General features: G+C 37.8%; 1 long non-coding RNA gene across 4 annotated transcripts in view; it reads right to left on the bottom strand.

Annotated features, from left to right (window-relative positions):
• Positions 1 to 25,504, bottom strand: part of LOC116787814 — a 161,360-nt gene that overhangs the window by 25,126 nt on the left and 110,730 nt on the right. For 3 of the 4 annotated variants that reach the window (XR_004357462.1, XR_004357463.1, XR_004357464.1), the window contains one exon: positions 3,403 to 3,697. This is a non-coding gene — a long non-coding RNA (uncharacterized LOC116787814). Of the gene's footprint in view, positions 1 to 3,402; positions 3,698 to 3,850; positions 4,178 to 25,504 lie in introns of those variants that run through there. The other variant, XR_004357465.1, reaches the window with a different exon arrangement.

Below are 25,504 nucleotides of genomic sequence, written 5' to 3'. Positions count from 1 at the left end.
ATATCCTACTAATATAGACATTTATAAGCATGCAAAATTGCACAGGGAAATAAAATCCAGATGATTTTATCCTTCCAATTTGAATATATATATCTATATTCTGTAGGAAGTTTACTATAATTACGATTTCATATTGCGTTTCTATACTCTAAAGATAAGCATATTCCTGGATCAACTAAAGAGCTAAACATCATGCATTAGCCAAAAAATGAACTTATTTAATGTAGTAAAAAGCTTGGTAAATATCCTTGAGCCCAATAATAGTGAGTACTTTTATAAGATCAGTGATGTTTTAAATGAACTATTTTTTTTAATGGGTTCCTGGAAAAATTGACAATACCTAGTAGCAATGTTAATACTGTCAGAAAAATAATAAGGCAATGAATGATTCCAGTAAGAATACGCTGCACCTCGATTTGGAGGCCACTAACAAAGGTAAAGTTTTGCATATTCTGACAATTTTTCACTAACAGTGTATCTGTACAGTTGCTTGATCTTTAAGAATGTAATTAACCTATTTTTCTTGCCCTAATGACAAGGCAAAAAGAATCGCGTAGGTAAAAAGAAAAATTACTTTGTTTAGAAGGGAAATACAAATTATGTCTGAAGCCTAATAAATCTGTTGCTATGACAATCAAAGATCCTGGTCTTATAAAATCTTTCAGAATTTATTCACATGAGTAGTTCTCACTCACTGTGCTAGTTTTGACCTCTCCTATCCTGAGTGACCACCATAAGAAATGGAGCCCAAAGTCATGGACTAAATGAACTCAATGGACATTTTGTGTGCATTTCTGGACATTTTACAGGGGTGGTCCATAGAGTAAGGGAATGATATCTGCATATTAAATATAAAGATGGGAAGGAGGATGGTGGTTAATGAGAATGTATTGAATAGTGTAGGACCTGAGCATGATGTAAATAGTATAGAATGAGGAGTTGAGAATGGGCTGGCTTTGCCTGGGATAGAGTTAATTTTCTTTCTAGTAGTTAATATAAAGCTATGTTTGGTGCTTGAAACAGTATTTATAATACAGAGATGTTTTGGTTCTTGCTGAGGAGTGCTACCACAGAGCCAAAGCCTTTGCTGCCTCTCATTCCACCCCACCAGCAAGTGTGCTGGGGGTGCACAAGGAGTTGGGAGGGAATACAGCTGGGAAAGCTGACCCTAACTGACCCAAGGGATATTCTGTACCATATGGTGCCATACTCAGCATATAAATGGGGTGAAGAAAAAGGAAAAGGTGGGAGAGGAATGTTCACAATTATGTCATTTGTCTTCCCAAGTAACTGTGATACATGATGCAGCCCAGCTTTCCTGGAGATGGCTGAACACTTGCCTGACCATGGGGAGTGGTGACTGAATTCCTTGTTTTGCTTTGCTTTGTGTGCATGTGGCTTTTGCTTTACCTATTAAACAGTCTGTATCTCAACATATGAGTTTTCTGACTTTTCTGATTCTCTGTCCCATCCCACCAGGGGGAAGTGAGTGAGCAGCCATGAGGTGCTTAGTTACCAGCTGGAGTTAAACAGTAACATTCATGTGAGTTGTCCCATTGATTGACACAGAACTGCTGGTGTGAGAAGAGGTTTGCAATGGGAGACTTGAATTTAGGATGCAGTCCTTGTTCACATAGAGATCTGAGGGAATGACTTCCACAAGCAAGAGATTCTTTCTAACACTGAAGATGACATTTATGGTTGTGTTGTCCTTCCTCAGTTTTGCTTATTCGTTCTTACACTAGAATGTAATATTTCAGATAGTAAAATACACAGAATATCTACTTTGATGCAAACATCAAAGGTTTTGAACCTTTACTTGTAAAATCAAGGCTGATTCCTCTGAACCCTACTGAAATACTGTCACAGTATGGAATTGTGTTAGTTATCTCTGTTTCCCCCGTTGCAGTGATTTGAAGAAGCTGCATTACCATTCTCTCTTTAAAAACTGCCTTATGGAGTCTTTCATCATATAAGGAGGAGATTTGTTGGGAACTACCACAAAATTACATCTTTTTGAGTACTCTAAGCTCTGATTCTTGTTCATGAGTCCTGCTGTAGCCTGGCCTTTTTGCTTTGGCTCTTTTCATTCTTCTCACCCTCAAAATCTGCTGCTGGGAACCCATCACCTCCATACCCAGCTGGACAGCCTGTGACAGCTGGCACACAAACCTGTTCCTGTTCCATTTCCAACCCCATTAAAAGCAGCCAGATTTGTGAGGGGTTACCCTCAGAGCAGGGGCAGGCCCTTACCACAGTTTACTCCTCAAGAACCACTCAACTTTTCGTCTTCCAAACTCAGTGATCAACCAAGATGTGTAAGAAATATATATATTTCACATCATGACTCTCTCATCATTTAGTCTACCCTAATTTCTGAAACAGAGATCCAAGTAAACCAGGTTTTCTGGAAAATAAACCTGCTCTTCCATCTCAGTACATTCACTGTATAATTCCTGATCAGCTTGGCAATTTTTTGACAAAGATCTTAAATTTTTGTAAGTTGGGTTGTTAGTTAATAATATCTCCTTTCATCCAGGAAGATGAAATCATATTACACCTGTTAGTGTAACACTCAATGAAGCCATTTCTAATAATTCTCAACACTACTCTAATATGTGACAAAAATTACTGAATATGAGAACATCCCATACAGGGTTTGCTTATTTTATGAGCTGGATCATAATTCACAGTGGTAGTTTTTTGGCTTTCTGACGTGTGCAAGAGGATCTGCCTCCCACTGTATCTAAAACACAGATCCAAGTCTGCATTTGATATTTGTTTCCCATGGAAACAAAATACAGTAAATCTTTGGTACCTGTCAATATTGCAGACATTCAAAACTGTTCTATAGCCTCCATTTACTCAGATAAATATTATTCAGGACTATTCTTACACTGATATTGAATTTATTTTACCTTCTATTTTTGCCTTCTAGCAGTCAGTGCACAACTAAGGTGCAGGGAAGGTATAGCACCATGACCCCAGAGAAATAGAGAGCAAGAGAAAGGGGAGGCAGGAGGAGGGGAATGGAGGGAGGGAGGGAAAAAGAAAGAGAAATGTCAAAGCAAATTCCTAAACATCCTCTTTAGCATGGAAATATGTACAATACAGCTACAGATGTTCCAGTCCGAGAGCAAATGACAGCACAGGTGGGCACAAACACACACACACACACACACACATACACACTGTCACAAAGCAAGGGAGAAAGACAGAAATGATCTTACATAGCTGCTGCAGTAATCAGGACACTTGCTGCTGGAAACAACCATACAAACAAACATTCTTTTGTTACCTTTCTACATTTTTTCAATTTTCATTTCACTGTTGCTATTATTTTATACCTCTTCACCGTATCAGAAAGATGGTTATTACTAAAAAGAAGGAAAAAGGCCTTACCATGCAGTGCATCAGGAAGAGATGAGAAGCACAGAGCATGCTGCAGAGATTAAGCTCAGCATGGCATTCAGATATCCTTTGGAACTGAAGAAAATTGTCCAACCCATTCTTTCTAACAAAGCGGACAAGTTTTCTCTAGGCTTGAATTTTTCACCAGAAGTCAGATCCTTATAGTGCATTATATTTTCTTCTTCAGGAGATATATTTCCTCCAGTTAAGTTTCAGCTCCGTAATGCCATTTCCAATCAGCTCTAAGAAGTTCTTCATTCCCAGATTCGTGGTGTCATCAGAGGGACTCCAAAGAAAATTAAAGAAAGAAAGAAAAAAAGAAAATAATACCTTACCAAAGCCCTGAAATTACTATGCTGAAAATGAGAAGATATGAAAAAACCACAACACCCCCCTCAATTTTTCTATTATCTAAGTGTTTCACAACAATTAATACTACCTCTTCGGTCTCATATATCCAGTGCTGATGATTTGTAATAAACGGAGAGGCAAAAACTTTCCCAATTCACACATGATGCATTTTCATTGCTGCTGCTCAACTGTGTACTACCAAACAACCCTTTTCATCCTGAGACATCTTTAAAACTATCTGACAAAAACATCAGCTATCCCCTTCCCTTCCCAAAGAACATAAATATTAGAATTTCTAGAAAAGTATTGGGGGTTTGAAAAATAACCCAAAAATACAAATCAAATCTAAAACCAAAACCCTCGAAGCAGAATGTTTCTTGAGCAAGAAGGTACTTTGCCTGAAGGATTTGGGGACACATGCACTACGTATCATAGGGAAGGAGAGAGGGGGAAAGAATGATGGCTAATGGAGTGTTTGGAGAAGACGGGGTGGGACCAAATGGGTGTCAGGTGGGAGTGGGATCCTGAGTCACCCTCAGCCTCCTGCCTGCTCGCTGACAGCAGCTCGGGCTTCCCCTGCACTTTCTGCAAAGCATATTAATTGATTCTGGTTGCTGAGCAACTAACTCTGGGGAACCACATCGACGGCTCCGGCTCCAGCACAGCTTCAGCAGCAGCAGCAGGGAGAGGGGATTGTCTCCTCTGCCTCTCTCCTCCTCCCAGGATCGGTCAGCCTACCCAGGATGTCCTTAGCTGCCCTGCAGGGAAGCTTTGCAAGGAAAAGGAAAAAGCCCCCACTAGGGCAGCAGAGAGAGGGGGTGGGATGCTCCCCCAGTCTGCACGGCACCGGCAGGACTCAGGCGAGCAGCCCTCCTTCACGCTGACAGCACCGCTGCAGCCCCGGGGGGCATCTCCCCGCTGCCGCCCTGCGTGGGGTGCCCGGGCCAGGGGGGCCGGTGTAGCCAAGGGAAACGCAAACAGGTATGTCGAGAGGTAGGTGAGCCAGGGTGGTGCAGCTTCTGTCTGAAAAGCAAACATCATCTGCAAAGATGTTAAAATGACAAGAAAGTTCCATGGTTATCGTAGAATCATAAAATATCCTATTCTGGAAGGGACCCACAAAGATGATCAAAGTCCAATTCCTGGCCCTGCATAGGACAGCCCCAAGAATCACACTGTATGCCCGAGACTGTTGTCCAAATGCTTCCTGAACTCTGTCAGGCTTGGTGCTGTGACCACTTCCCTGGGGAGCCTGTTCCAGTGCTCAACCACCCTCTGGGTGAAATCCAACCGGAACCTCCCCTGACACAGCTTCATGCCATTCCCCTGGATCTTATGTGAGTTTCCAGTTGCAGCTGTAGTCACTTATGTTCTGTCCCTGCAATAACAGAAATTGTATTGCTTATTCCTTACCTCTTTATCCTGTTGTATTTCAGACAGAGCAGACACTTGTCTGGTTGAAAGGGCACACACTAAATCAGAGCCACCATCCAGAGGAATCGCCCAGGTGTCTTTGACAGATACTGAAAAATGGAGCTCTCTGACATAACCTTTTAATTGCTTTAACTGATGTGTGTAAGTTCCACATAGAAGAGAAGCAGCAATGAGGCTGTTTAGTTTTGGCCCATAAACAAAGTAACTGGAGCTGGCTTAAAGGGGTTTCTCCTAGAGCAACTCGACTGATGGCCCCATAGGAGTGACACAGAGGATTTTCTGCAAGGGCTGACACCAAGGGGATGGATTCTGAACAGGGCTGGACCTCTGCAATTTGTGGCAGGGCTTCTGCTGACTTCTGTGGCTGTAGAGTCTGAAGGAAATACCCAAACACCACAGTGTCTAAACATGACATTTCTCGTTGTGCTGTTGTTCTGTATAAATCCTTAGTCCAGATCATGGCATTTGTTCAGCACTGACTAAGCTGTCTTTCCATTGCACAGGTAAGATGTAAGAAATAAAAAGACCTAAAGATTTCTCTCCCCGTGACCTGGCAGTAAGTGCAATATCAGACCTTGGCCAAACTGTTCAAGCATGATTACTGTCAAAGACCTGAGCTAGATCAGCTCTTTATTCTGTTATAGTGATAGGACAAGTTAAAGGGCAAGGCCCTGAGAACTGCCTTAGCTTGCAGTCACACAGCAGAATTATCTAATTCTCCCCTTGAAGAACTCCAACCTGTATCTTGTAAGCCCTATCTAAATGGCAAACACCAGGTCTTTGTGAAAAGGGGACAGGTTATCTTTAGGAAGACAGTAACTTTTCTGACAGTAGCTTAGCTGCACCACACTCTGCTTTCATGCTTTATAAAGGAAGATCTACAGTTTAGCCTCATTTTCTTAGCAAAGCCAGATGCTTCACATATATTCAAAGCTCAGGAAGGACCATTAGATCCTGTTAGCAGAGCTGCTCTGTGAAACAGATTGCAGAACATATTTAGTTCATCCAATATGTTTATTGATATGAACATATACTGGGAATTCTTAATCCCCCAAATACAACATACAGAGAAATATGGGAACATTTAGACTGAGGGAACGAAGAGAGGTGGAGAGATTTCCTATATACTTACAAAGGAATTACTAAGTCTACATGAACTTATTTCACCATACACATAGTAAAGAAAGATTTGTTTTAGCATGATAAGCTACAGTTGTTTTGTCTTTTTCACTATTACTTCTTTACATTCTTGCCGGTGCCTGTTTTTATCCCCAACAGTACAATCTTTAAAAGAGTGACAACAAAGTATTAATATTTTAATGTGCTTTTTTTGTACTTTATTTTTTACAAGGGAGAATACTAAACAGTATTGAAGTGCTCTGTAGTGGAGGAAATATCATTAAAAGTGCTAGGGAAGGGAGTTGAAGGGCAAAGCAATAAAACAAAACAACCACAGAAAGAAAGCAAGTAACCAACAGGTGATTTCAGAATGAAAGCAAACTAGCATGTAAGAAGGAGCTATCAGATTATTAAAAATATTTTAGGAGAGGTAAGTTTGGAGATGTCAAAATTTGAGCAGCTTTTTACTTTTTTTTTTTTGAAAATTCAAATCTGCTTAGATAAAATTCAGTCTCTTACAGAAAACAAGTACAGTATCTCCCTTTCACTTACACAAGACTTGAATTTAATCTCATATAAATGCTTTTTACTATGCATTGAAAAGGCTGACTAATGCACTCGTTCCGTTCCTATTCCATTTTCTATTTATCTTTTCTCTTCCCACCTTTATATCCTTTCAATAGTAGCATTATCCTCTCTGAGAAAATGTGTCCTGTAAGCCCAAGGACCAGAGCAAGCTAGGACCCAGTCAGCCTTCGTTCCCTAGGCCTGGTGTTTGGTACAGCGGTGTCCCATGAAAACCATGTTGGTTAGTGCAGCTGAATCAGGCAGGCAGCATTCCTCCATGTTCCAGCCCTCCAGCCAGATAGGCCCCATTCTACCAGACCTTGGGCGTCAAAACAACAGGGATGTGCAACCAGCCAAGGCAACTGGTTGGGCAGAAGCCCATTTCAGATCTTAGACTGCCTCCTCTGTATTGCTGAGACCTGATAGCAAGAGAAAGCTCCCAGACAAATGGGAAGAAAAAAGACCCTTCTGTCAATATGTTCTAGTCCAGAGTGTAGGGGAGGACCAAGTGGAAGGATGACACTTGAAGAAGGCAAGTGAGTGCTGTAGCAAGCACGAAGTGGTGGCCCAGGCCAGGGAAACAGTGCCTTTCTCTGGCCATGAGTGTATGCCTGTGCCGCAGGGATGGAGGGCAGTCAGGATGGGTGGGCTCCCTACTCTGCTGACAATTACTCTACACTAGCCTGATGCAGAGCAGAGGCCCCTGGGGACTTGGAAGAGATTGTCAGACTTTAAGAAGCTGAAGCAGAAAAATCTCCCAGGAATCTCCCTGCAAAAGTCAGGAGCAGGGAAGATAAGGCAACTTGAAGCAGAGGTGGACCAGCATTACTCCTTGTGTGTTCAGACCACCTCAGGAGCCCCCCTGTCATCAGGAGATGCCTTCCCACAGAGCAGCACAGAGGCCACTGTGAGGACTGTGAACTGAGTGACACGGGACACCTTCTCCCCAGTTCACACAGCTGCCTGCCCCAGTATAGCCTGAACACCAGAAGTAAGTGAAACAACTTGTTTACCAAAACAAGCCTTCATCACAACCATAGTTTAATACTACAAAGACCATCACTTTACTCCTTGCAAGCCACACCTTTTCCAGTATCTGTGATTTGAGAACTCAATTAGATTTTTGAAAGTAGTACTGTATGTAAAGGATACAGTAATTGTAACATAAATGCAAAGATGTGCCCAGATTATGAAAATTCTTTAACATATGAAATTAAAGGTATAATTCAATTATGAACCAATTTTTGATTAAAAACTTGTGAAAATGATTCACAAATGTATTTTCTGGGTACGTTTCTCACTTTGACCCTTCAATAACCTGTGTCTCAATTACTATTCAGTCAATTACAACACAAACAATTGAATTGATTTCTTGCTGTTTTAGTTTAAATGCCATAATACATGCAGGAGAGTCTGAGCTTCAGTGAGGGCATTTCCAGATCATCAGCACTTAATTGAAAAATCTAACCATAAGCAATAGAACTTATTACAAAAAAAGTATCTCAAGCATGACAGAGGATGTACATGTAGTTCCATCTATCTGCAGTATATTTAGCATCCCTAAAAACTATTTCTAACATATTTTAAATAAAGTATTACTGTAATAATTATTTTCAATATTCTATATGGCAACTGGTCTCATTCCTCTCTAGTTTCCATCAGTGCAAATAAGACTAGGATACCATTGTTGTCAAAAACTTGCAACAGTAATAAAATAGTGTATGATTAATAAATGGTAAGCAAAGCTAGTAAAATGGAAAACATTTCAGATTTGTTGTTTTCTTTCTTTTTAAATAAATTCTGCTTTATTACAACTTAACCGCCAACTGACTAGAGAATGATAAAAGGTTACAGCTTGTGTTTGATAATTTTGGGGTTTGTTCATATTTTCATAAGTTAGTCTGAAATAAATATTAGTGGATATGATTCAAATTTCATTTATAGAAAAGTAAACCTCCTACATTCACTGGTTTCAATGAAATCATCCTTAATTTACGTCCGTGTAGCCAGTACAATTGATTGCAGTACTAATTGTCCATTGCAGAGTTAGCTTCAGTTTAAATTTGTTATGTACAGGTAATGTAGCACTGCTTTCTGACATCATTCTAATGCTAAAAATAGCATTTAAATACATCTACATCAAAAATGGATAGTAGCAGAGCCATATTCACTGCAGAAAATACATACACTAAGTATTTTTCTTCTTCAGGAAAAGAAAACCTGGTTTGAAATTAACTTCTCAGCACACAAAAGAAATATAAATGCATAATCTCAACTGATTTAAAAATGGATATCTTGACCTAAACTTCCATTTTGTATAAGCAATGTGCAGTGGCAGTTACATTTTTGGGGGGAGTCATTGATACTGAACACAAGTGACATTTCAAAACGTATGGTTTTATCCTATTTCTCTGACCTAGGTAGAAAAACACTCCTTGATTTCTATGTGAAGAGGACTGAGCTCTGTTCTTAGGGGACTACTACAATTTCAGACAGAAACTGCTTAGCCTATTGCACCAAATAGAGGCAGACTTGCACCTCTAATGCTGCTTAAATAGACTAGTTCTTTTTGTACATAGAACCACTCCAGCAGACAGGTACTATTTTCTGAGAGGCAGTGATGTGTTTGCAGTGTCTGTATTGGAACTGGAATCTCATTAGAAAAACTGTAATCTTGCTGTACAGCCGTGTAGTAAGATAGGACATACAACGCATGAATTCATTGAATCCCAGGGGTGATCATCTGCCTGAAATTCTTTTCTAGATCAGCATGTTCACACGTGGTAAAAAAAGCTCTCAAGCAGCAACAGTTATTACTGCTGAATAAATATTCACATTATTTCTCAACAGGCAATATACCCACTGGGCAAAAAAATTATAGTATGCTAATGAAGGATTAGACAGACTTGGGCTAAATTAGTCCTACTGCAGTTCTGTTAAGCTCCTAGGTGTGCATTACATGACGTTACTATTTAATACCATAGAACAAAAATGTCTCTCTCTCCCCTAATTTTTTTTCTTCTTTTTTTTTTTGTCCCCTTTCTTCTCTTTATTTTTTTATTTCTTTCCTTTTAATAGAAAAGGCGGAGATTTCCTTTCCTGGTTTAACTGCCAAGCATTAAGAAAAGTAACATAACCTGAATATTCCAATGATTCACACCTAGGCCTTTTAATTACTGCATCATACACAGGATGCTGCTAGAATGAATATTGCACAGCAGCCAAAATAGTCCTAAGCATTATTCAGTACTCCAAAATGCAGAGTATGGGTGTTGCCATGATACTGCACAGTACTCGAAGAAACAGGCTTTGAGGAATTTGACAGAAGCCAGATTTAAGTAACTGCTGGCATTTCTATTCTGAGTATAGCTGATCTCCAGAATACCAGTATTCTGACTGGTAAAACCTTTCAAATACCTGTTTAGTCTTTGCTTCACAAGAGACTCATCAGCCAGCTTGGTTTTCTTTTTGCCACTAGCAGAGGTACCTTTGTAAGCATCTTTCTGGTGAAAGCCCCTGGGAACAGCTCAGAAAGTCCCTGAAGATCGACAGAGAATGCCCCTTAGCCGAGGGGAAGAAAACTCCAGCCATCCTCTGCCAGGCTCTTTTAAATCCTTCTGAAATACTCACTCTGTTGATTATATTTTGAAAGCTTTACTGGTGAATAAAGCTTCCTCAGATTCCTCAGAGCCAAATGATAACAGCAAAATATACAAATATATATCCACAGCGTACTCTGAGGTATCGTCTTTCAAAAAAACCCCAGCAAAACACGACAAATCAAAACCAGCCTGAACATGTTAACTCTTTATGATATATCTATTTCTTAAATATCTAAATTGCTTTTAGGCTTTTCCTTAGTGCTGGTCTCTGTTTAATTAATTAATCACAGTGTTTGCACATCTTGAATGCTTTGTTTTAATGTCTCACTCCCTTCTGTGGATTTCTCTGCTGTGAGATTTTAATGAGAGCCATTTCTCATGTTTTTATGCAGAATTACTATACAGAGGAGAAAGTGATAATAACTCAGTCTTCTGTTAATTACACTTCTAATTATTCTTAGAAGTTTATTTATAATCATGTCTGCCAGCAGGATTTGTTTCAATTATCATAGCCAGATTGGAAATGGAGCTTAAATTAATTCTTTCTGTAAACAACCATATTTTAAAACAAGCAAGAAAGAAGTATTGATATTTATTTTTAACTCAAAATTCTCCATTCTCTGATTGCTATTCTTGTAAACAAAAATCTTAGAGAATCATGTAAAATCTTTGTCCTTCAATAACTTAATACATAAGCTAGCAAATATTCTCAGAGGACACAAAAAAACTTAATTAAGAGAAAACCTATTTATGGTTAAAGGGTCTTTTTTTTTTTTCTAAATGGTAATCAGTGCTTTTATGTTAAAAGTCTTCAAATAGAAAGCCTCACCTCTAGAGGCATAACAGTGCAATTACTCAAAGAGAATAAGTGTTCTTTCAAGGGTGAAAGGGAAAGAAATATCTATTTTTGATGCTGTTAGATTCCCACTTGCAAGCCAGGAAACCCCTTGTTTACCACAGTGTTTCTACAATAACGCAGACCTCATCTGATAAGTAAGCTGCCAAAAGATCTCAGTTCAGGAAATCATGTTTTCAGGGGAAAACTGATCAGCAAAAATCTTTAGAAAGTACAATCCTATACACGTTATTTCATTTATCATATGGAATAATGTTGTTTTAACCAGAGGAATCAATCCAGAAGTAATTATAGGAGGACAAAACCAGTTATTTCACTATGCACAGATGATTGACATACACATCCTCTTGCAATAGTATATAAATGTGTAAAAGTTGCATACATTAGGGATTAATTTCGAGTGAGATACAGATCTCAGCTATGGAAAGAAATAATAGTTATTGTGTAGGTAGAAGGTTTGTAACCTGACAGATAGAAAATGACTATGTGCAATACTGCATGTTTAAAATTTAAGAAATACAGTTTGCCTTCATATCAAACACATTTCCCTTCGACACCAGCCCCCTGCAAGCCCCTGCCCCCTCACCAAAACAAACGGTGGAAGAGAAGCCTGTGAGACTTACCTGTTTACCTTACAGGAGATGAAGAAGTTTTCAAGCATCAAAGTTCTCGTGACAATCAGCCGCTAGCACTTAGCTTACGTGAAAATAATTACATTCTCCCATCTTTTAGATTTCTTAGTAAGTGAAAGCTAGAGATGGATGCCAGCAGCCTTGTTAAAATATCACTGTAATCCGTTCAAGCTCTGGAGATCGCTCAGAAAAGCAAGTCATAAACATGCAGTGTCTATAGCTTCACAAGCAGCTCAGCATTTTCCAGGTGTGTACACATCTTCCTTTTCCAATACTGTACTTTAGAGAGCACTCTACCTATCTTCACTTGAGTAGAAAGAACACAGTTGTTGAAAGTAAATTCTATGTGAACAGAAGTGTTCTACATTTTTAGGTTTTCTCACATCAAATAGTTATTATTTTAGGAAAGGAGACACCCTTTCGGTTTTTTGGTTGTTGCTGTTTCCTCGTAAATCAAAAAAAGGAAAAAAAAGCTTCAAATAGAGAAGCAAGAAGCAAAGAAAAGGATATAGCAGTTCAAGAAGCAGCAGGCAAGGATGGGTGTCTTGTGATTGCTTTGAGTTAATACTCCTCAGGGGGAGATGAAAAAAGCACAAATACAGCAAAATCTGTCTTACAGAGTAAAAATCTGTTGTATAAGCCAGTCTCTGGCAAAGTAAAACAGCATGTGCATTTACTCCATTAATTTCTAGCATGCCAGAGTGCAAAGGAAATTAGAAGCTTTCTGTTTATTAGCAGCAAACAGGTAGGAAGGAGGAAAGAAAATTCAGGATATGTAACTAGTGTAATTGTTTCTGTTCTCCTGAGAAACGTATCAGATCTATTGAAGCTGTGTGTGTGAAAGCAGTATTTATCAGCACCACAGAACATTTTATCATTGCCAGTATTTTCTGGAGCATATGTGGAAGGTGCACATTTAATAATGCTGCATCCCCTAGATGCTAATAGCATGTTTGTGACTGCTCTTTCTATAGCTTAAACATGCCTCTAGACTCTCTGGAAAATATGACTATGAAAGCTGTTACAAGAATCATAAGTGCTGAACACTTTGGAGTAACTGACCCAATTACTGGCACCAAGCAATGAGAACTTCAGCCTAACAACCTTAATTCAAATCCCACTAAAGCCCATGAAAGTAGATTTTGAGAGGCTGTGAATAAGGACCTTTGCCAGCTGGCTCCTGTGTCCCTGGGCGTCATAACACAGCTAAATCACAAAGTCACCAAAAACAACTTGGAAGGAGCTGGTTGAAACCCTGCTCTGACCTGAAGCTCTCCTGGATGTAACAGGAGGATGCTGGGTCTGAATTTGCTCACATAATGTATGCAGCACAAACACATCCCTGTTCCCTTCAAGGCCAAAATAAAAACAGTCCATTTATTTGTATGATGAGTCCAATCACAGGCCAAAATGCCACTGAGCCAAATGCTATTCAAGCATAAAACAAAGAAACTGCTCAGCTGCATGAATTTACTGTCCAGCTGTCACCTTTCATACTTTCCACACATACATCCCACCTGCAGTGCCACCAATTCTTGTAGAGCATGGGGTTCTTGACTTTAAAACTTTCTAGTTATTAACCCTGCCATACTTTGGGTCATTTTCCCCCATAGCAGAATTTGATCTGGCCCTTTCCAATCAGTGAAAACATCACATTTTGAAAAAAAAAAATTAACCCCGATTTCCATTACTCCAGTTTTTAGAGTGGCTGAAGTCAATGAGCATCTCAGTGATACACTGAAAATATGAAAAATGGAAAAAAAACCCCAGGGCCATGTTTCATATTCAAGCTTTGAGGAACTGCACATGCCAGAAGCAGCAAATCCCATATCCTTGGCACAGAACAAATCATTGATAGCTCGGGGCTTTGCCTCAAAATACTGCAGCACTTACTTTGCATATTCCCTTCTTTGCTATATTCACAATTCTGCATTTTGCTGCAATGCAAGTATCCTAAGCTTACATGTTCATGGAAAACCCCTGTCCCTTTGAGGAAGCTTTGGCTGCTGATCTTTTTGTAGGGGAAGCATTTGCTCATATGTTCCTAAGCATTAGATATGCTGCCAACTCCCTTTCTGTATCTGATGCCCAGGTGGAAGGCAAATACTCTTTCTAGATGCACAGCAACCCCACTGCCCCTGGAACAGCCACAGATAGGAAGGTGAGAACACAGATTTTTTGGCATTGCAGAGAAAATCCCAGCCTACCACTCAGTCCAGCAACTTTCAGTGACATCTTGAGTTGTTCCAACTCCTTTCAGACCCCTCTAGACCCCTATGAAAATTTTTCTCTTCCTTGTTCACTCCTCAGTTTTGTTGGGTGTTTGAGTCTTCCCACTGGCACAGGGCTGCTTTCCAGCCCAACCTTTGACAGAGAACCACATGCGGCACCCTTGCAATAAAAAAGCAATAAAAAGCACTTGCACCACCTATTGCAGGATACGTAAGCAAACAGCACTTCCACCCAAAAAGAAGCTGCCACTGCCACTGATGCAGCATGCAGTGCTTTTTGCACACCAACATATATTTCCCACTATGGTAGCCTGAAACTACAGATGAAGGGCTACTCTAGCATTGTCACTGCAATAAACTCTTTGGTGTTATGTGGCAGAAATCTCAATGCACAGCTGGTTTTCAACTCACATTTGACTTCTAAATATGCTTGCAATTCATTCTGTATTTTTAGCATGCCCAGGGTCCGTATTTTAGGTTACCAGCATGAGATATCTTTGAAGAGGTCTGATGTTAATGAACTTTGGATAGACTGGCCCATTTTAACATTGGGCAGTCGGAGAAAAAAAAATTAGAAAGACAGATATAAGATCTCAGTAGCTTCTTCCAGAAATAGAGGTCAGTGGCCATGAAATTTGTCACTATCTTGTTAAGCATCAAGAACATCAATATTTTGACACTACAAAGTGCACCTGCCTCTAGAAATTATTTTGAATGTCTGAATTATCCCTCTTCCATCAGATCCAATAATCCTTGTGTAAAAATATTTGCCTTATATTTTGTACAAAATACTTCCAGCACTCAAAGGTATATTTTGGGAATAGAGGTCAACGTGCGTGTGTCCCAAAGGTAGGGTATTAATAACACTAGAGGATCTATAGTTTTCCATAAGACATGGCATTTCAGCTACTGACTGTAAAAAATTGAATCTGTTCCAAGGGTTGTTTTTACATAGGAAGGTGACACTATCCTTGCAGAGGGCTTATGGGTATTCCCTTCTCATCCTGGGAGAGTCTGACTGTCCCAGGAAGGACTCTGAACATCTTCAGTGCCTTTTGAAGGTCAGAAGGAAATGAGTGAGGTATACAAGCCCCTCAAGGAGCCAGGATCCTAGCAAGCATGATATAATGCTTCATTCTGTCATCTGGATTTTCTTCCATATTATTCTAGCATGAAAAAAGCCTTTGACAGACTGGGATCAATTAATTTTAGAATATGTGCACGTCCCTGAGCACTAAAGACCTCCAAATATACTTTTTTTGTATCTTGCTCACAGAGTTCTTACCAAAACAGTTCTCCCTATGCATCTTGGCAAGTTGTTTTCACTAAATAATATAGCCTGCACAATTTCCTTGGTGAAATATAACCAAATGGTAAAACAGTCTCAAGACCAAAACCAAAATACTAAAAAGCATAACTACTGAAAGTTAGCACTGTCTAGGGTACAGAGTCTTGTAAGAAGAAACAATAAACAGGAAACACAGGATAAACAGGAGTGGAAACCGGTGCATTTAACAATTACATTACTTTTATTTCTAACCAGAAACATAAATCCTGAGGCACTCTGTGCATATCCATATTCATATCTAGAACAAATTTATTGGTGCTTAAAGAACAAGTCCCTATACCTGGGAAGAGGAAGTTGAGCCTGCAGCTCAAGATTCAATTTGGGCTTGAGTTCAGCCATATCTTAAAATAACACTTTGTGATCATTTCTACTTGTAGCAACAGCAGCAAGAAATGAAAGAACAGTATTTAATTTTGATTAAGATCAAACAAATTTTTTTGTCACATTCAAAATCAGTTCTAACACTGCAGAGCTGGACTATCTCACATTCCCTGCAAAAGAGTAGAACGCTTATGTAAATGTTCATATCATGCCAACACATGTGTGTTAATAAATAACTTTTTATTTAGTGTCCTGTGCTCAGTGTTCAAGTGCCCAAATATTTAAGCCAAGCTTGAGAAAGAGGCAGCATTTCTTTCATGGTCCAGAGACAGAAACCTCTTTATTAAAGGAAAATGACTCTAGTCTTTCAGCTGCTTTAAGAGAAGGTTACAACACATTCCTTGCAGAAATCATTCATGTGATGAATGGGGGAATACTGTAATAGGCTGCCAGGATACATAGATATAATGCCATTTTTTTCTTTGCACTTTCATGAACTCTGTAGGGTCCAAAAGTACATCACACTCTGAAGTGAGTCCATCAGCTCTTGCAAAAAAAATTCTAAACTTCTTGAGCACCCCTCAGCACCCTAAAAATAAAAGATAAATTACAAGATGGAGGTGAAACAGAAAGATGATAATTGAAGACCAACTCAAGGATAAAAGTAGAAGTGGAAAGGCTTAGGGCAAGGATATTGGGGGAAAAATAGAGCTGTAGGAAGAGAGTTAGAGAGAACAGAGGTACAGGTTGAGGAGGAAAAGGTATGATAAGATTTAAACTCATGTAAAAAGAACGAAGATGTGAAGCAAACAGTCTGGAATCCTGGCAGAATATTCCCCAAACTGCAGTTTGATCATGTCCTGAAATTAACTGCTTAGGTCAAATTCTCTTCTGATTTACTCTTTGGGAGCCAATCACTCGTAAGAATGGGAAAAAAAAGAAAGTGAGCATGATTTAATTTGATTGTCCATATTTTTAAACTGTTTTAGGCAATCTTTTTGCACTAAGATTTTACTAAGGTTTCTTACTGAAAGCATTTCTTTCAGTTCTTCAGTGTTTGCTACATGATGTATAGTGCCTGGCATCCAGATGCTTAGCATCAAACTACTTTTTCACTGAGGACTGGGTCTAGTTCTTGCAATCAGAACTGGAGTGATTTCAATGCCATTCACAAATTAAAAGTCACCACCAACAAGCTGCCAAAGCAGCAGTTTAAGCTCTGCAGTTTTGCACTGCACTGATATGGGTTGAATATGCTCTTATGGATGGTGACAGTGTTGCAGCTGACTAGAATGGCAATTTCCAGTTCATAGATGGTAAAAAATGATAAATGTCAAAAAAGTTGAGAATGGTAGCTTTTTAACTTCTTTTGACTCCCCAAACCATACCAATTTATATTTTTCCTTTCTTCACTTTTAACATTATACATTGTTTTCCACAAAGTGCTATTCATTCAAGGCCTAGTGAGTGTCAGTGCTGTCCAATTAGAATCCCAGAGGGATCACAACCATGCATGTAACGGCAACAAGCATGGGTCAAAAAGAGGGCTTTAAAAAATAAAAGCTTCTACCTTATACAGGTAGAAAGGACCTCAGGAGGTCATCTAGTGAATCTTTGAGTCTGACCCACTTTTACCTGCTTGACAGAAGCGCCCACCTTTCTCCCAAGGTTAGCTGTAATAATGGGCTTATATTAGTGCATGTCTTGAACAGATGGCAAAGACTTTGTTTAATTTCTTTTCAATTTTCGTCTGACTTCATACCTTCAAGAAAAGACAGTACTTAAATATTATGTGTTATAATCATTCTCACTGTATGCTAGTCTGTAAACTTCGTAAACCATAAATAAATAAGCCACAGATATTTTATATTAGTTGCTGCTTTGATTCATGCATTGCATGGGAAAGATTTTTGGGTTTGTGAAGAAAATATTACATAAGAAAGATTCAGCCCTGTCATCCATTCATGACAACATTTGCGTTATAGAGAACCTGTGACCAGTCCTTTCCTGAGCACTTTGAATAGTGCATGCAGTAACATTTTTAAAATTTTGTTTGAACAAAAAAAAAGTATGCCTGCATCTCCTGTGACTCATTAACTCAACAAGGCCATAATATATCAAGCTACATGTAAAGAGGAATATAATCGCACAATGAGTCTATAGTCCTGTTTCTAATTAACATGGCTTAACCAGACACAATGAGCAATCTCACTATGTAAGCATACTCCTGTGACTGTCATATAAAAATAATCTGGAAATGTTCAAAGGATTTCAGTCCAAAAACCTAGTTATTTTTTCCATCATCACAGCTCAATTTTGTTTCAACTAGCAGCTTTTGAAGGGAGTAGTTGAGAGCAGTATTTGAAGAGGAGAGCTGGTATCATCATTACCCATATGCAAAACAGACATAATATTTACTTCCCACAAAAAGACACTGTCATGTTTTCATTAAAATTAATAAAATGTTTTGCAATCTACAGATGGAAAACACTGTCTAAAGTCAAACAATTCTATTCATAAAAATGTTTTTGTTTTTCAGGCCACTTACAGACTGCCATTTGCTTGTTTTGCTCTTTCTTATTCCTAAAGAATATTCTGTTGTTTGGTCTTTAGTTTGTACTTCTATCCTCATCCTTGGAATCTGATAACACTGGGTTCTGGCACGGTGCTTTGCATGTTTGCCCTAGCAAATTTTAAAGACCGCGATCATTTCATGAAGTCAGGAAGGAAAATTTCAATTTTGGAAATACTGGTACCATATACATTACAAAACAGCTTTTCTAGGTCTGCGAACTCATAATCTCCACTGAAAAGCAACACTGCTTGACTCTAGTCTACCAGATTTCTTTTATAGTTATTCTGGGTTTTTTTAAGAATATCTCTTTTGTTTATCCAAGACTAACAAAATCAGAAACTTAAGACAGGTGAGGAATGAAGAAGTAGTACTGTTACACATACCTGTACTGTACCAGCACTTTGTCAAGAGAAGCTATTCTGAATCTTCTGTCCTGAGGCATTAAAGCAAAGGTCACAGTAACTTGTACTCATGAAAGACCCTGTGGTTTTTCCCATAAGCTTCAGGTGACAAATGCAGAACCTTGGACAAAATCCAACTCAGGAAATTGCCTTCTAACCACATAAAATAATTTCTATAGTTTCAACTGAGTAACGTATTTTTCTCCACTCTCCATCATAAAGTCCTGTTGCTGAGCAGCCTTCAGTAACATGAACATTTTAACCAAGAGTTGTCTTGAATTACAAATACTCCTAAATAGTTAAATTTCACAGAATATTTTAGCAACTGGTTTCAAAGAGCTATAGAAGCTCAAGCTTTTCTATTGCCATTTTACGTTAAAGAATTATTTTCTTGTGCTAATACAGTATTTTTCTAAACACTGTATTTAACTTTACAGTTGGTAATGTCTTATTCCTTTTTTATTTATTTTTCTCCTACAAATGCTGGAAAATAGTTTCTTCTATAAGCTGTCTTGTTAGAGTCTGATTGGCAATTCTTAGCATAAGGAAAGAAAAGACTTGTATCTTTGCTTTTAACACAGCAGATCTAATGAACAATATATTTTTAGTTGTATACCATAAAGATGAATTATTTAGAGAAGGACAATGGTCAAAGCCTAGATAGTTTCAGCTGCTTGAAAATGAACATAGAACCCCTGAATTAGCTTGTAAGGCCATTATGAGCCTGAAATTTATGGGAAACATTAGGACCAAGGCTCTGTGAATATTATGGCTGAGGGTTTTAGAAAAACTTAACTCAGCAAAGATACCATAGAGGATGACCCGGGTTCACTGTCCCACAGTAATTCCATAGCTGAACATTATCTGCCTCTCTCCATCAGCAGCCCCTGGGCAGTGACCCCTTCTGAGGAGGCCCCTCATCTCTGTTCTGGTGGCTTGAACAAGGTAAGGCTTCTTGGCAGTGAAGGGGGGGTTTGGCCATCTTGGTGGACAAGGTGCACTAAATCACTTTTAATAGATTTTGTTTTGCAGACACATGCCTAGGCCTGTTGGAAAACTCAAACAGTTCCATAAATTTTGAATGACTTTGTACTAAAAGATATATGTTTAAAGGCTACACTTTTTAATAAAAACATAATTTCCACACTTCACTTGTGAGTTTGCCTCTCTCTTACAGCACTTAATACTGGATAAAAAGATATTGATATTCTGTGAAGAAAAAAATTATCTCCAGTGAAGACATAGCCATTAAAGTTCTTCTGGTCTACAAAGGTTTATTTCCTTCTAACTGCATATATTTTTTTCTGCAGTTAGTTTTAGGTAATCATATTATTCGCTGCTAAGTTTTTTGAATATGTCGAGTACTTATGCTATCAAACAGCTGCCATCAAATAGTCTTAAAATCCTCAAAATAGCCTTAAGATCCTCCAAGTCAGTCAGTGACAGCCTATTATTTGCATATACTACCTTAAGACAGCCATGGGTGTAGCAGTTTTGAATACCATTTTCATATACTATTTCCACAATACAGCATCTCCTTATGATCTTAAAAATGTATGTGAAACAGCACAAAATAAAGACTAAGTAATATTTTCACAGATAAACTACAAAAAATGGAACAATGTTTGTCCATATATTTTGAAATTCAATATTTTTAATAAATTACAGCTTCTAATATATTCAAGTGAGGTTGGGGGGAAAGGAAGGGAGAACTGAAGGATCTTTTTGTTGTTGTTGTTTAAATGGTATAATTAACATATTTTAGTGGATTAATTATCTATGAGGAAGGTCCCATTTATGATGAAGCATTAGCTGCTAAATGCAGCCCTAATCTGAAGCCCAGCAAGTTGCAAGATAAACAGTCATCTTTGAGGTTATCAGGAAGTGTAGTATTCTGGGTGTTTAAACGTTCTTTCAACAGTCTTCTATATTCAAGTTTGGGTGTTTTTTTTTTCTTTGCAACTTTAATGCTCTTCCAGTGCTTTGTTGTTTATGTTTGGGGTTTTTTTTTTAATTTAATTTATCATACATATGCTCATGAAGATGAAGAGAAACAACTAGGAATATTTTCATGAAAATGTATTTTGTTTCATAGACTGAGAAATAAATTAGACTGAGGAATAATTTAACAGGTATACACACATACCAGGAACAATTATCTAGTTCTGTAATTTATTTGGTCTATTACATTCTATTTCTTTTTCTAAACACCTACTGTACAAACTTTTTCCAACCTATTCTCATAAAGTACAACACTGTTGCATGGGTGATCATTATGAAGAATTATATTTCTGAATTAAACTATTTCAAGCTGAACAAAATAAAGCAAATTCTTTTCTCATTTATACTGTAATGCAAAATTTTCTTAATAACTTATTATTTAGTGGAATTTCACAGAGTTTTGCAATGAAATCCAGGGCCTCAGTTATAATCAAATTTACAGAAAGGTTTCCTCCAATATGCCCATTTCTTAGAATGCTGTTCATTTCATAAACTTTACACTTTCAAATACATATATGTCATAAACAACAGTGGTATTCATAAGTAAACCCAAGAAAATAGATATTTTTCCACTTTTTCTTTTGTTATCTTTTTTTGAGCTTTGTCCTTCAGCAAGTTATTTAAAACTTCAGCTTTTTCTGCTCCAAGAACTTATTTATTCTTGTCTCTCCTTGGTGAAGTTATAGGACTAATTTATATGCAGCAAACACATAAAAATTCCACAAGAATCTGCATAAATATTTCTCTATCCTTTTATACAATATTTCATTGTTACAGCACTTGATTTCTCTACAGTTTTAACAGAATACATGTTCTATACCTCTTAATAAATCGTAAGAGAATACCTATTAGATAAGAAGCAAGAAAAGTTAAAAATGCTGATATGGCTTTCCGAAGCAAAAAAAAAAAGAAATAACTCTTAAAAAATACATTCTATCAATCTAACAGTCCTAGAGCCCATATTAGGCATAGTCAACACACAACACAGATGCCTTGCCCATCAAAAGCTTGAAAGCTGGGTGGTTTTCCACCAGACGGGCATGATACATAGAATCAGGCAACATGCAAATTTCATTTTAACAGGTTTTTTGGCCTATGCTGGAGGAAATTATAACCAATTCATCATATTTTTTTTCTCAAGTCTGATATTTCCTATGCCTTCAAAAATGATTATAAAGTTTTTTTCAGGCTTTTGCATAAAAGAATAAAAAAGTAAGAAATACTAATTGCTCAACTTAAGGAAATACAAGAGCTTCTAAAAGGGCAGATACACCAAAAGCACTTTTGGAATGCTGACTGTAAGTTTTCCTGTTTCAGCATTAAAATTTAGAGATTAAATTCTGTTCTATTTCCCTCTAGTGACCACTTTCATTGAAATAGGAATTCATTCAGATTTATTGTGAAGTAGTGGAACACGAGATGACCCCTTAAGGCAGCCACTCATTCCTCTTGTAGCAAATTATGTAATTCCTGGATTTGATTTCCAGTGCACATGAGGCACAAGATGTGCTTTAGATAAAAAGAACAGGGACAAAGATTTAACATAGAGGAGGGCTTTATTCAAGTGCTCTAAAATGGAATTTCCAAAGATGTTTTCAATTTTGGTATCTGCTGCTCTGCGAACATGCTTTTTGAGATCAACTTCTGTGAATTCAAGTGAGACATCATTTTTATGCTGTTAAGTTTTAAACAGTATGAACCAATTACTTCCACATAAAAAGGTGAATGCCTATTTCAGATGCACTTCTATCTGGGGTGATGCTTTTGCAGGCATTGGAAATTTCGCTACAGTTGCATGAGCTTTGAGAAATTTTCCCTATTTTTTCATTTTTTGATGTTGGCAATCTATATCTCAGATTAGAAGAGTAAAAAAAAAACAATTCTAAGAAAAGCATTGCCAGAATTTTCTGCCTGTCCCTTTTTCTTCTTATTACAGCCCCAAATTTTATTAAAATAAAAAAAGAAGGGGGGGGGAGGTTTTACAGGAAAACAAAGGCTTTTTTTTTCCCCTTTGTTGACAGCAAGACACACTTAGCAATTTCCATATAGAATAATACAAGGGAATACAAGTGATTGTGTGTTCAGGCCTACTGTCATTACTAAAGCTAATCTCTTGCATTCATTGAGAAACATCTTTGAGATCAGCTCAGAGATAAAGAAAGAATCTTTATCTATAATTCTTTGCACAAACCCATGATGCTGTGCAAACCCACAAGCCCAGACACCAGCACTGAGTGCGAATACCTGTTTCAAAGCCATGGTTAAGTGCTAATTCCTAGGTCATCCTTTCCATATATTCCTGAGACTTCCAGTCAACAGATCACCTTAAGCCATAAAATGTTCTCCCTGGCACCATGCCCTCTTCTCAAGAAAATTTATTTGAAACAGTATAAAGGTAAGAGAAACAAACTCACCTTTGCACAACTTAGTAGACCTTTCCTGATCACATTTAAGACCCAGAAGACACATCTGATTGATCTTTCTAGGTATTATGCCTTTAATTACTGTGGCTGAATAATCTTTCCCCTTTAGCTAAACAAGTTAAATCAGAATGAAAGCATCAGTAATTCAGTTATGTAGGTTTTTCTTGGTTTGTTTTGGTTTTGTACTAAACAGGAAACAGTACAAACAGTACTCCAGGTTGGACACAGAATTTTCCATCCTTCCAGTCCTCACTGCATTCAGTTTGCCTACAGCCCTAATACATCTTCAGCTACCGGTGTATTAAAACATGATGTATCCACATACATCTTTGCCTGTCTCTTGTTCTTCCTATAACAGAATTATAGGAAATACTTAACAGAAGACCCTTTTGTAGTGAACCCATTATCCTCCAAAATGTCTTTATTTCAGTGCAACAGCCTTTCCATTCACATGATTTGTATTTCCTGTCACAGTCTAAGGAATTTCTATATTATTTCCATTTCATAAGTCCATCATATAAGAAAGTCAATAATACTATATTTTTTTCTCCATTCATCTTTAGAAAGAACATTTTTTTTGGACTTCTACATTAATGATGAAAAATTGACTGTAGTTTTGCAGAAGAACTTAGTTATTAAAATCTAAATTAATCATATAAAAGGGAAATCCTCACTGCCTTGTAATGTAGTGTGCACAAAATCTGAAAAGTTATTCTCTTTGTTCTGTGCTTTGCCTTTGCTCTTATAATCCTGTTTATTTTCCTCTGAAATACTACTATTTATGGCCTATGAACCACCCTGGATATAACATTTAAAGTAATAATTACATGGGTCAGAAAATGTGTCACAAATGTTTTGTGATTTCTTAAATTCAAATCAAAACTTAACTTCAGATTTTAAGAAAACACATATATTTTTGCTTATTTTCAAGGGGGAACTATAGGTTATCCTCTGCTGAAGAAACCCTATTGAAGTAATTTGAGTTATACCAACAGATAATTTGATTCAGAAGGTACCAGCTGCAATACTGCTTAATTGAACACTGCAATACTACCTAATTTAATTATTTAGCAGAAATAAGTCTCTATATCGTGTTCAGCTCTCAGTGAAAAATAAAACAAAGGACATGTTCCTCTGTGTTTCAAGGGTATATTGATACTATTCTGAATCCCAGGAGACAAAGGAATACTGCTAAAATGTTGAAGGTAAAAGGATACGGTCATGTTTTGGATCTGGTCACAAAGATGGGGTGAATGAGGCATTTGCTGGGCAACAGCAAAAACATGAATAACACAGGACAGATTTGAGGTGGACTCTTTCATCATCCAGACAACCACTGGGAAAGGAAGGTAGTATGAACAAATTGGCAGCAAATTCATAGGTTGACATATCTATTTCTATAAAAGGTGAAGAAAGCAAGTAAAGGAGAAGGTCTTCTGACTATCTTTCTGGCCAGCCTGAAAGAACTGGTTGAGAATGTGCAGCTACAAAGCAACCTGTGAGAGTGACCATGAAATAGATGACAGAATTCACAGGCCTCAAATGGTTAGAAAGGAGAACACAAACATCATAAATCATGGAGCTTAGGACAGAGTGCAATAAACACTTGGAAGTGGATATGCTAGATTTTTACATAATGTCAGTAAAAAGTGGAAAAGGAATTGGGGAGAGCTGGTAGTGCTGTTAAAACAAACAAAACCAAAAGGAACAAATTAAAGGAAGGACAATTCATAGGCACAAAGTATCCTGATCCTGGAGTATCAACAGCCTAGGGATATAATGAGAAAGGCAAAACATAACTTTTGAGAAAGTAAAATATAGGAGAAAATACTCCATATTTATGTTATTAGTATTAGAATATTAAGAAAAATGCTGATCTGCTCCTCAACAGGTATCTTGAGAAGGTCACAGTGTTAATGACATCTTTGCTTCTGTCTTCACTAAAAATGTCAGTGTGATCTCATGAGCTGAGAAAATGAGCTGCAGAGATAAAGATGAGTAATAAAAACAGAACAGTGACAAGCAGATTGGAAAACAGGTAAATGAGAGGTTTTAAGATAGACTCACTGGAAATTCTCTGTAGGTATTTTCATTTACCCGGCCTTTTATCCCAGGGATGATAAATTGTTATCTTTTGAAAACTTGTCAAAAATAAATAAGGCTCCACAAAACTGGAAAGGCCACTTCTACATCTAATAATAAAAAAAGGAAAAGAGAGGGGGGATAGGCTAG

Source organism: Chiroxiphia lanceolata, chromosome 6 (assembly GCF_009829145.1).
Source record: "Chiroxiphia lanceolata isolate bChiLan1 chromosome 6, bChiLan1.pri, whole genome shotgun sequence".
In the NCBI taxonomy this organism is placed as follows: domain Eukaryota; kingdom Metazoa; phylum Chordata; class Aves; order Passeriformes; family Pipridae; genus Chiroxiphia; species Chiroxiphia lanceolata.
This window is presented reverse-complemented; position numbering and strand designations above follow the sequence as displayed.